Consider the following 13,434-nt stretch of genomic DNA (forward strand, 5'->3'; position numbering starts at 1 on the left):
GTACGCTTTTGAACAGAACCGTCTCAAATCACTCTCTCTAGAATTAGTTTCTAGGGGCAAAATCTGCAAGAGAAATCATATTCTTTATTTAACTGAACAAAAATAATCTGATGGAATTTGAAATCTAATAAATTATGCTACAGTATAAAATATAACAATATAACATTTTATTGGAACCAAGAGTAATTACTGAATATTAAATTATACATGAACAAAATAAAAGATAGCTATAACATTTTCATCACAATCTGATTACAATTTTGTAAATGTATCTACAAGTACATGTCTTGCCGGGCGCGGTGACTCATGCCTGTAATCCCAGCACTTTGAGAGGCCGAGGCAGGCGGATCATGAGGTCAGGAGATTGAGACCATCCTGGCGAACATGGTAAAACCGTCTTTACTAAAAATACAAAAAAAAAATTAGCCGAGCATGGTGGCGGGTGCCTGCAGTCCCACCTACTCGGGAGGCTGAGGCAGGAGAATGGTGTGAACCCAGGAGGCGGAGTTTGCAGTGAGCCAAGATCACACCACTGCACTCCAGTCTGGGCGATAGAGCAAGACTTCGTCTCAAAAAAAAAATTACATGTCTTTTGATGCCATGAAAATCTGATACGACTATTTAAAAAAATCATTATCATTAATATATTAAGCCTATATGTAAGGCATGACATTAGGTACAAGATACATACAAAAGCAATCATACGGTGTACAGTTTACACAGCCTTTTCCTTCTCATACATATTTCATCTGACCCTCACCAAAATCCTATAGCATTATCTCCATTTTATATAAAAAGAACACATTCAGAAACTTGTCCAAGGTCACATACATAGTAATAGCTACTGCTAAGCTGGAACCAAGGATTTCTGACTCCAAGCTTCACGTTCCTTCTACTAAACTGTTTTTCCCCCAGAAATAATCAGTCCCCTTTGCCCCCTAGCAGACTACTTTATCAAAGATAACATATAAATACCAAGAAAACTATCATAAAATGCTAAGTGCCAAAGTGGATGGCATAGAGAAATAATAAATAGATGGACCAGTACTTCTTTCTTACTGAGAATCAGCAAAGATTTGAACAGAGCCATAAAAGAAAGACGGAAAAGAGAGAAAGAGGTGGCATATGGAGAAGACAGAGGTGGAAAGCACTAGGTATATTTAAGGACAATAGCATACACATTTTGGATTTATAGCGTTTTCATGTTGGAAGGAAATGAGGCGGCTAAGAATGTAAACTGGACCCAAAACTATATACTGTATTTCACTGACTACTGCTTATTGAATGTATACTAAGTGCCAGGCATTTTAAGTACTTAATACACATGCAGAAAGTAGAAAAGTTCCTCTTCAAAGCTTGTCTTGGTTTAAAAACAAAATAATAGACACTAAAAATAATAGCTTCTTACTCTAAAGCCTCCTATCAACTATTAGTTCTTACACTTTAGCCCAGTTAGTTGCTTTGGCTTACTCAGGCATGATTGGACAGGCCCAGGCAAGTCCTAGCTCATAGCTTATGCCCCTTCCTTATTTGGATTTGCTATTGCTTCCTTAAACCTTTCATAAGCAACTTCCTCTCCTTCTTTGTTCTCCCTTGCACTTACCTACTTAGGAAAGTTTTAGGTTGTTAGCAAATCGGGTATCAGTTTAAGACTGTGAGGTCCAGCTCCAGTCAATGGATGCAGGACACAGCAGTGAGGACAACCCAAATGCGTAAGGGATAAATATGTTGCTTTTCCCTTGTTCAAGTGTGCTCTCGTCACTGTTCCATCTGTCAGTAGCACCCTTTCTGCAGAAAGTAAAGACTGAATTGCTGAGAGGTCCTCTGTCGCTGTGCTGACTTCTCTCCATGGCACCGATTATCTATTTCTAACACAAATCATCTCATTTTAAAAATACAATTACCCTGGCAATCATTGGAATTGTTTCCAAGTTTTGTGGAATTGTCCACTGTGAGTTTTGGAAGGATGCAGGGTTCCACCTCCCACTTCAGAAATCAAAGGCAGAGATGGGTTCTTCCTCTCCATAAACCCATGGTAGCCAGGGTAAAGGTACAAGAGCTACACTCAGCAATCAGATACTCCCACATAAAGCAGTGAATCCTGGGAAACAAAGAGTGGGTGTGATTAAATGAGCAGTCACAGCAGTATTCCAGCAAGAAAAATTCAACAGCAGCTGTGGCATCTGGATCAGACTGTTTATACTTTCTTTTTTTTTTTTTTTTTTGAGACGGAGTCTTGCTCTGTCGCCCAGGCTGGAGTGCAGTGGCCGGATCTCAGCTCACTGCAAGCTCCGCCTCCCGGGTTCACGCCATTCTCCTGCCTCAGCCTCCCGAGTAGCTGGGACTACAGGCGTCCGCCACCTCGCCCGGCTAGTTTTTTGTATTTTTTAGTAGAGATGGGGTTTCACCGTGTTAGCCAGGATGGTCTCGATCTCCTGACCTCATGATCCACCCGTCTCGGCCTCCCAAAGTGCTGGGATTACAGGCTTGAGCCACCGCGCCCGGCCTAGACTGTTTATACTTTCAAAACTCCCTTACTTCCCACTTGTCTCCAAACCTGATTCCCTATATGTCCCATGCATTTTGTGTGTGAGTTACCCAATCCTCCTTTAATACTTGTTTTCCTGTCTAAGCTAGCCAGAGCTGGTTACTGCTGCTGACAATAAAGCCTCAGAAAGCTAAGCAACCCTGCATGTTAAAATGTCCAGCAGGAAATAAGGAACTGAAGAGTTTTGAGGAGAATAACATAATCAAATATTTGCATATAAACAGATAGGAAGTGGGACCTTAATTTCTTTCTGACTGCCCATCATGAGGTAATCATTCATTCACCTAACATTTATGAGTACCTCTACGGTCCCAGCAATGATTCAGCCTAGCACCTGACCTCCTGGAGTTCAGTATCTAACACAGAAAACAATATTAAAGTAGAATAGATATTTTGATTTTTAAAAAAAAAAAAGTACAGGTGGTATGGAAATACAACCTAGTCTAGTAGTCAGCAAATTTCTCCATGAGAGCTGCTGAGCAGATGTTTTCTACAGGGAGACGGTACAAAGAAAGACTACATCCCTGACTGGGTGCTTGGAACATGATATAGTTTCGATATTTGTCTCTCTTTGCTGCAACATTTGCCAATTAACCCGTTTGTTAAATTTTCAGCATTCCCTGGATTACTCTTCAATAGGCAAATTTGTTTTGCTTTTAGATATGGATGGATATCACAGTTACAGAAGTTTGACTTATAGTATATAATATTTTCCTTGGGTAATTTCGAGAACTCCTTCAGACCCGTAATAGCATTCAGATGACCAAAAAACTCTCAACAAACTGTTAAGATGTTTTGATGGTACTGAGTTTCCATCACTCATTCAAAGCTGAGTCCCTATTAGGTGCTAGGCACTGTCTACAGGATGAGAATACAAAATGGAAAAATACATTGTTCATGCTACAAAAGAATTTACAAATGGGACAGAAAGTCACATTTATGAATAATTACAGGATAACAATTTTAAGGCAGGCTGTAAGCTAGTACTTCTGGAAACTGAGAGAAGCATATATACCAGGTGGAGAAAGGAGAATCAAGGAAGACTTTCCATGTTAATAGGAACTACATTTAAAAATGTGATAGAATAAGAAAAGGAAGATCATTTCTGATAAACTATTAGCATGCCACATTCCAGAAACTATAGTAGTTTGCCATGACTAGAGCATAAAGTAGGGGAGTGGTAGGAGATGAGACTAGAAAAAAAGAAAGTAGTCTATCATGAAGAAAATTACACTCTATGTAAAGGGGTTTGAACAGTATCCTGAATGCTAGACAGAAACAGCCATAGGAGAAATTTTAAATAAAAAAAAGGAAACATTAAGACTAGTCTCTTAAAAAGAATCACTGTGGCAGCAATGTGCTGAGAGATTAAAGAGAACGCCAGACAGAATGCCACTGCAATAATCCAGGTGAGAAATGTTGAGAACTTAAACTAATAAAGTGGCAGCAGGAACAGAAAAGACAGATTTCACAAAAGAAAGAGAAGGCAGAATCTACAGAACTTAGTGCCTAGAGATGGGATGAGGGCAAATACACTTAGGTTGATTTCCAGGGTTTCTGGCATGAAAAACCCTGTGGATGGTGATGCCACTCTCTGTAAGGTTCACCACTCCTTTTCACGTCACTAAATCAAAAGTCAGTTCTCAGTCCTGCTCTTCTGTGAACCATGAGCAACAACATTTGGCATGTTGTTCACATGCTCTTCCTTTGATTCCAGGATACCAGTGTCCATGTTTTTGTCCTACCTCACTGGCTGCTCCTTTTCAGTCTCCTTTGCTAGTTCCTCCTTATCTCCCCAACCTCTAAACACTAGAGTGACTCAGGGATCTTCTCATTTTTCTTTGACCTATAAATCACTCTTACGATTTCATCCTATCTTAGGCCTTTATACATCATCTATGCTAACTAGGCCTTTATACATCATCTATGCTGATTAGCCCTCAAAATGTGTAACTGTAGTCTCAACATTCCCCTTGAACTCTAAATTCATATATTTGTTTGCCTACTCATTATTCCCAACTTGGATGTCTAATGGCATCTCATCCTAACAAGTCAAATATTGAACTGTTTATTCTACTTCCCCCACCACATCCTCTTACTTAAAACCTCATTTTCCTGCAGTCTAGTGACAACTCGATCCCTTCAGTTACAAACCAAAATATCTTGGTCATCTTTGATTCTTTACTTTCTCTTACACCCCATATATCAATTGCATAAGAAAATTTTACTAGCTCTACTTTTATAAATATATTCTAAATCTAACTGCTTGTCACTGCAACCGTTCTACTGGGACCACCATCATCTCCTGCTTGAATTACTTCCAACAGCCTCTTCACTGGTTTTCCTGTGTGATATTGTGATTTACAGTAAGAAATACATATTTAATCTTTGCTCCCAGTTTCCTGGTACAGAGCTCCTAAAAAAAACTCTTACAGTCTCTGAGTGATAACAGTGTCTTTCATATGCTAATGAGACAGTTGGTGGTTGGGGCCCCGTAAACAGCTTCAGGATGGAAGCTGGTCACTAGAAAGACCAAGGCATGAATAGAACTTGTGGGAAGGAGAAAGGGACTGAAGGTTGAGTCCCTGGGGGCAGAGTGACTGAAGACTTGAGTTGATCACCAAAGGTCAATGATTGAATCAATCATGCATACCTAATAAAGCCTTCATGAAAACTCAAAAAGACAGGGTTCAGAGAGCTTCCAGATAGTTGAACACATGCAGGTGCCTGAAGTGTGGCACACAAGTGAGCACACGGAAGCTCTGACCCCCTTCTCCAAACATCTCCCTTTACATCTCTTCCACCTGGTTTTTACTCTGTATCTTGTGTAATATCCTTTATAATAAATGGGTAAACGTAAGTAAAGTGTTTACCTGAGTTCTATGAGCCGCTCTAGCAAATAAAGCAAACTCAAGGAGGGGGTCATGGGAACACCAGTTTATAGCAATTTGTCCAGAAGTACAGGTTGCAGCCTGGGACTTGCAACTGGCATCTGAAGTGAAGGGCAGTCTTGTGGGACTGAGCCCTTACCCTGTGGGATCTGATACTATCTCCTAGTAGATAGTGCCAGAATTTAATGAAATTATAGGACACCCAGTTGGTGTGTGTCAGGCCTCTGAGCCCAAGCCAAGCCATCGCATCTCCTGTGACTTGCATGTATATGCCCAGATGGTCTGAAGTAACTGAAGAATCACAAAAAAGTGAAAATGCCCTGCCCCTCCTTAACTGATGACATTCCACCACAAAAGAAGTGAAAATGGCCAGTCCTTGCCTTAAGTGATGACATTACCTTGTGAAAGTCCTTTTCCTGGCTCATCCTGGCTCAAAATGCTCCCCCACTGAGCACCTTGTGACTCCCACTCCTGCCTGCCAGAGAACAACCCCTTTGACTGGAATTTTCCTTTACCTACCCAAATCCTATAAAACGGCCCCACCCTTATCTCCCTTCGCTGACTCTTTCGGACTCAGCCCGCCTGCACCCAGGTGATTAAAAAGCTTTACTGCTCACACAAAGCCTGTTTGGTGGTCTCTTCACATGGACGCGCATGACAGTGTGTGGTGGAGAATCTGGTGTCAGAACTGGATGGTGTGCAGGGAAAAATCTCCACACACACGGTATCAGATGTGTTGAATGGTGTGTGAGACTAGGAAATATGCTTTGGTTTTTTCCTATCAGAAATACCCTACTTTACTCTTATTCGCCAGGCAGTATTCTCCACATCAAGGCCAGAGTGACTCTTTTTAACCATAAGTGAAATAATATCACCTACCTGTGCAAAACTTTTCAATGTCTTCCCACTAAACTGAGCAGAGAAGAAAAAGTTCTTATAGTGGTTCATGTGATATTCCCCCCAATACTTCCAATACCCTCATCTTCTACTATTCTCCCCACTGTACTTCAGCCATACTGGCCTCTTTGTCGTTCCTCAAACACCTAACTAAGCACATTCCTCAGGACCTATGCTCTTACTATTTCTTCTGCTTGGAACATTCTTCCCTCACATATCAATATGGTTCACTCTCTTCCCTCTTTTGGTTCTTTATTCAAATGTCATTTTACTGAAGCCTCCCCTGGCTTCACTATTTAAAATTATAAACCATCAACCCTTCCTTCATTTTTCTTCATAGGACTTTTTACCATTTAACATACTTCAAATGCAGCAAATTAAGGAGTTGAAGGGAGATGGGAATGGACATTATCAATAAGCACAGACCCTTCTTTTTAAACAGATTGTGTGGAAAGAGAATACAGGAAATTAACAAGAGGTCAGATGGCTAAAGTATGAATCCCACCTGTGTGACTAAACAGAAGACTTAATCTCAGATTCAATGTCCTTATCCAAAAAAAAAAAAAAAAAAAAAAACACAGAGAGAATAATGTTACCCTTGCTAAGTGTCACTATATCAACCAATATGATGTATGTAAAAACTCTTAGCAAACTCTCAAAAAAATGTTAGTCATTAATAATAGTTTATTATGAAATACAATTAAGCCAGAAACAGTGGCTTGAGCCTGTAATCCCAGCTATCTAGGAGGCCAAGGCAAGAAGATCACTTGAGTACAGGAGTCTGAGGCTACAGTGAGCTATGAATATGCCACTGCACTCCAGCCTGGGCGAAAGCAAGACCCCATCTCCTATTTTTTTTAAAAGAAAGCCGGGTGCAATGGCTAACAATGCCTGTAATCCCAAAACTCTGGGAGGACATGGCAAGAGGACTGCTTGAGGCCAGGAGGTCAAGACCAGCCTGGGCAACCAAGTGAGACCCCCAGCTCTACCAAAAGTTTAATAATTGGCCAGTCCTGGTGGCATGAGCCTATAGTCCTAGTTACTCAAGAGGCTGAGGTGGAAGGGCTGCTTGAGCCTAGCAGTTCGAGGTTGCAGTGTGCTATGACTGTACCACTGCAATGAAGCCTGGGCAACACAGTAAGACCTCGTCTCTAAAAAAGAAAAAGAAAATAAAAATAAAAAATTAAAAAAATAAGATAGGATATTTTTGTTTTTTAAGGAGAAACCAAAACACATTTGTATGCTGAACAGAGATGGAAAAAAGAGGTTGAAGAAAACAAAAGGAAGATGATATTCAATATTCCTGTAACTTTTTTTTAAGTATCAGCAAAGCCACATGCCTAACTCACTTTTCACATAAAAAAACACATTAATGCCTTTTACTATGAAATCAAGTTTGATTCAATATTATAATCAATATAAAAACACAAACATTAATTCCAGTGTCTAAACTACTTTCACATCTATATGAGCTTGAGCTCTCATCCTGATGACATACCATTTCACCACCAGATAAATCTTCCTCTAACCCTATGTTGCAGAGACTGCTAACAGCAACCCCTCACCCCAATTTCTATGCTATCCTTCTTCCACACTACAAAACTCTCACTTACTGAGAACCTTGTTATCCGAATGAAAACATTTTCCAGCCTCCCTTGTAGCTTGTGTGGCCTTATTACTAAGTGGAGGTGGTACATGGCAGTTTTCAAGAACCTTCTTTAAAAGGCCTTTATCCCTTTGTTCACCCCTTCTTCCATACTGCTTCCGTGAAAAGGCAATTAGAACCCTAGCCTCCATGCCAAACTGTGAACATGAGAGCCAATTCCTAAGAATGGCTGGGTAGTAAATGATTCCATCAAGCGAAGACTCAGTAAAACAGAACCTACACGGCTGCCTCATACTATGTTCCTAAGGCATTTTACATGAGAATGAAAATTGTAAATTACTCATTGCTGAACCCACTCCTGATAGTGTAGCAATCATGTCACTTCCCCGGTTTAATATATTCGTTATCAAATACTCAAGACTATCCACAATCTAGCACCAGCTAATTTGCCCTTACTCCTATTTTATCTATACACTTTTTGATTTCCTGCCACTAGATCATTGTTCATATTAATCACCTTTCTTGGAATGCATCTGAACCTCACCTAAAGAAGTGGTATTTATCAAGTACCAGCTCAAAGCCCACTTCCCACACAGCTCTCCATGGTCATTAGAAATAGATGTGATTGCACCCTCCTCTGAACTACCAAAGGATATTCTGACTGTGCCATTCACCTAGCAACGCGTAGTTTTCTTGTTATTGTGTCTCGTCTTCCCCAAAAGATGCCAAGCTCCTTAAGAAGGCCCTCTCCTCCAAAAAGATGGCAGTGGGGGAGGGAAGTCCTGTTCCCAAACTCTCCCTATCTCCTACTATTCCCAGACATGCACTTTGAAGAAAATGTATGAAGAAAATGTCCAGTGTTGATTAAAATCCTTTGTAAATTTCACTCAGCTTATGAGTTTTCACCATCAAATAAAACCACAACATCCTTTATCAGCTAAAATTCAAGGGTAGCCAGACATAATGTCCAAACCCTAACAAAATCTTCTGGGCCTAACAATCCTTTATTTTTTGAAAAAAGTTGTTACCATGAGTTGTAACAACTTTATTAAAAAATAAAGTTCACACTAAAGCACATAGTTCCTATCTTTAGAAACAAAAGAGGCTACCAAGTGGAAGAGGAGCTACAGTTCCCTCATTTTGAAAAATTAATGCTTACTAATGTCAAGAGCATACAAGGCACAGTGCAAAATACAATGATAATCTGGAGACTTGCCCATTAGCTAAAATCCAAGACGAAGAACCAGAGGCAAAATAGAACAGATGTAGATGAGCGGATAGGAGATATCACATTTCTCAGCTTTGTTTTGCTATCACTGTAATTGTTCACCCAAATCAAACTGGCATTTCTTCTTGGTAATTCTAAAAATACATCCTATTCCTAAGAAACAGACTCAGAATTTAATGCAGTGGGAAAGGAAGAATTTGAAGGATGTGCATTTTTCACACTATCTAGGAAAAGGACTGGAAAACTTCCATTTTGAATGTAAATTTGTCAAAAAAGAAATCAATATAAGACCTGAAAAGGTCATTCAACAAAATGCTGAGTAATAAGGTACATCATTTTAAGTATTAGTCAAATTAAGTTAAAAATCGTATTTTAAGTACTCCCTCTTGAACTGATTATTCCACACTAAAAAATTTATCTGAAGTCTTTTTGAGAGACCTTAATGAACACAAAAGGTAACTAAAATAAAACTTTCTAAAGCAACTTTCTTTAGGCTGCCTGATTTTTATCTGTGACAAAGAAATGAAGAATGATGTTCCTAAGCCAAGATTAATGGTAAATTTTATATCTACTAAATCTGTACAAAGACAGAACCTAAGCAATTGCCAGGGATCATTACACCTACCTTGAACAATTTTTGAGGACTAGAACATGTAAATTAAACACAGCTATTTGTGTAGCAAATGCTAACTTTGGTGGTATGATTTATTAAAACTCCAAGTCAGGGGCAGGCAATTTTTTTCTGTAAGAGGCCAGAAAGTAAATACATCAGGCTTTGCGGACCCAGAAGCATGGACCAGGATGTTAGGTATGTAGGTTCTTATGCAACAAGAGAGAAAACAAATTTGCAACAATTTTTATTGATAAAATTCAAAATGCATCAATAATATGTACAATTTTTTGGTAACATATGTCTACTAATACTAATGCGAAGAATGGAAATTTTGGAGGAAACATTTCTCATAATTGAGATTCAAAGTTAGTGCTCTCCTATCATCAAATCGATTACAAATGTTCATCTGTAAAATGCTCCTGGGCCATGTAAAATATTCCAGCTGGCCATATTTACTTTCACATTCCTTGCTCTTAGTACTAACATTACTTGAGAAACAAGTTAAAACACTAACACCACAAACCTTAATTTCCAAAAGTTGGCTTCTAAGTAACTAAAATCAACTTGAATATTAAAACTTCAAACTTTTTAAAATAAAAGTGCCTAATCTTTAACAATCATTTATACAAAGAAACTTATTCTTCCCTGACTCTTAGCTAAAGGCTAAGTATAACAAACATTACTAAATACAGATGAAAAATTTAATCTCCTTAAAAATCTTATAACCTAATAATTCAATTTAGGAGTAAAAACATACATAAAAATTTTTATCAGAAACTAGGGCAACAGCAAATAATCAGGATTAAATAATCGAGGGCAATAAATAAAATAATAAGGTGAAGAAGAAAGTTGAGTTTATTAAACGTGGGGAACGGGGAGTTAATTCACTAAGGTTTCATGAAAATGTACCTTGAATGCTTTTGGCAACACGAAGTAAATGTTTAGTTTTTAAATTTAATCTGAATAACAACCTAATCTGACTTTAACCATAAATTTAAAACTATGTAACTTCACACTGATAAATACTTTTACAAAAGTTAAGAATAACCTCACTATTTTTCAAGTAACCTCTGCATCTCAGTCTCACCAACAAGGGCCCTAGACTAGAAAATTAATGCCTTTGAAAGATGTGCCTGACTCACAACTGCCAAATTAAAGGAAATCCTCATTCCTTGCTCCTAATAATAAATGAAGATATTAAATATTTAAAATATTTTCTCATGAATGATGAATTATGATTTTCTATTAGCCTCATTTTATTTAGATTATTGAAAATCTAAAAACCAACTAAATAAGATACATAAATCTAACAAGTAGAGGAAATCTGCTACCAAATGTAAGCATTAAAATGTGAAAATATCTTTTTCCAGGGGTATCCAAGACACTTTTCAAAAGTAGTAATTTTTAGTGCAATATTTCTGCAGGAATGAGAAAAATCCAGTGATTTTATACTTGAAAAAGTTTGAATTTTTGATTTTGGCACTTTAAACTACATTACAAAAGCATTTGGATTTGACAAGTCTCCTTTGCCCTAGTAATTTGAACTAATATAGCAATGAAGATTTTTCTCAAATAAAAAATAAAGTGTGAGTAACTTACAGTATGAGAGTGAATGTTGGTAAGAACTTCTCATTACCCAATTACAACTAGTGGCTAACAGAGTAGAGAACAAGAAGGAAACAAGTATGTGTGTTTGGGGAATCTCCGTAGGTTTTTCTAATAACTCCAGACACAATTCAGAAGCATTTCTCTATATATCCAGCATCCAAACTTTAAAAATACATATGTGGATTCTGTCTGCACAACTGTATGTTCATTGTCAGTAAAAAATTCTAAATTATTCTTAGTTTTCATTTCCTCTTGCTCCAAAGGCAATACAATTTAAACACATCCAGTTTTTTAAAAATCACATTTGAATTGGAAATCATAGAATTTTAGAGTTGAACAGCCTCTTAGAGGCAGTTTAATCTGAATCTTTTGGTTCTTCAAGTAAAGAAACTGGACTCAAAATTATACCTAAGATCACAAAGTACAGAGTGACAGAGGTGGGATTTCAACCCTAATTCCCTGACTCTTCAGTGCCCTTTTAACCAGGCTAAGCTGCAGCAGATTCTTCAGGCAACTTGAAATCAGAATTACACATGAGAGCTATTTGAAAAATTTCTATTTTGTCTACTACTTAGTGTGAGGAACCTTATTTTACTCCAAAACCCAAAGATTTTAAGAAAAGTTAAACATTTATTTTTCTACTATGGTAAATATTAATGGAAGTTGAGCTCTGAAAATACTAACTTATATACAATTCCAAATTATTGCTATTTTCATCTTATCTTAAGAAGTTTAAATAAAATCATTCAAATTTCAGATGTTAAATTATTTTCTTCTACTTTATTAACATTGCAGTAAGGATCTTAGTGTAGGGTGAAAGCTTAAAGCTGGGAGTCAAGACACCTGAGTTTCTGTCTCATTTTTTATAATACTCTTAACTAATTTACTGTCAAATCTCAAACTCTCTCTTTCTCATCTCCTGATTAAGGATCAGGAGACAGATCCCTACTGCCAGACATCTTATTTACATTGCTTCTAATTCTCACACCTTAGAAGATATGAATTATTCTACCTATTTTGCAGGAAACTGAAGCTCAGAGAGATTAAGGAAATTTTCCAAGAAACTGAGCTGGTTAGTAGCTGAGCTAGAATTCAAAACCAGCTCTGCCTGACCCCAGCCAATGCCCATGTTCCTTGCATGACACCACTTTGCCCATATACTAATATAATGTGTGATCCTAGTATGGTTAGAACAAGAAGTACTACATTTGCAGGATTATTAGGGAGATTAAGGTGATAAAACAAACTAAAATACATGCTGAAAAAAAATACTGTAACTCTTTAGTTATTAAATTGAGAATAAATTTTTAGTAAAAAATTTTAAAACTAGTTATGCTATAGATACTATTCTTATTACTGTCGTCAACACTGAAGTAAGCACTGTAGAATTACAAAACACATCAATCTTGCTTTTAGAGATAACACTGCAAATTAAACTGGAACCCCATCCCTATTTCAGTAGTTAAAAATAAAATTACTCTCAAAGTCCCATTAAATCACATAGGTAAGTATATTTATTAAAATGTGTGTGTGTGTGTATAAATAGAACAGAAGGAATCAAGAGAACTTCTTACTAGTTCCTGCCCTTTCAAATAGATTTAGAAAACAACAACATTCTCAGATATGCAAGAAAAGATGAGAGATGCTTAATACTGGACACCTATACAGCATATATTAATACAGTGTACTATCAACCATCTTCACCCCTACAGATAAAGATACTGTGCTTCTGACAAAGAAATGTTTCCCCAAGTTTTCCTGTCATGTCTTACATATTCAGCAAAGTTAGTATCAGTAAAATGTTTGGTAGACAGTGGACAACTTACTCCCTGAATGTGGTCACTGGCTCTTTTTGTAAAAAAAAAAAAAAAAAAAAAAAAAAAGACCAGCAAATGTAGGGCCCATTAATAAACGTAGCCTAAAAGCAAAACCAGAATTGAAGTTTCAGGTTATCTTTCCTGTGTATCTTGCCCCACAACTGAAAATATCGAATTAGCTCAAAATGAAAAGTACTATGCACATTTGTCGTAAGTCCTCATACGT

General features: G+C 37.5%; 3 protein-coding genes across 7 annotated transcripts in view; all 3 read right to left on the reverse strand.

Moving 5' to 3' along the window:
- The window catches only part of COL12A1 (collagen type XII alpha 1 chain), a 1,021,934-nt gene that overhangs the window by 193,640 nt on the left and 814,860 nt on the right, over positions 1 to 13,434 (reverse strand). The gene's annotated exons all lie outside the window — the stretch shown is intronic.
- Positions 1 to 13,434, reverse strand: part of LOC126952142 (cytochrome c oxidase subunit 7A2, mitochondrial) — a 1,153,643-nt gene that overhangs the window by 33,086 nt on the left and 1,107,123 nt on the right. The window lies entirely within an intron of this gene.
- TMEM30A (transmembrane protein 30A) overlaps positions 1 to 13,434 on the reverse strand; it is a 32,942-nt gene that overhangs the window by 18,385 nt on the left and 1,123 nt on the right. The gene's annotated exons all lie outside the window — the stretch shown is intronic.

The sequence above is a fragment of the Macaca thibetana genome, chromosome 4, assembly GCF_024542745.1.
Source record: "Macaca thibetana thibetana isolate TM-01 chromosome 4, ASM2454274v1, whole genome shotgun sequence".
In the NCBI taxonomy this organism is placed as follows: Eukaryota; Metazoa; Chordata; class Mammalia; order Primates; family Cercopithecidae; genus Macaca; species Macaca thibetana.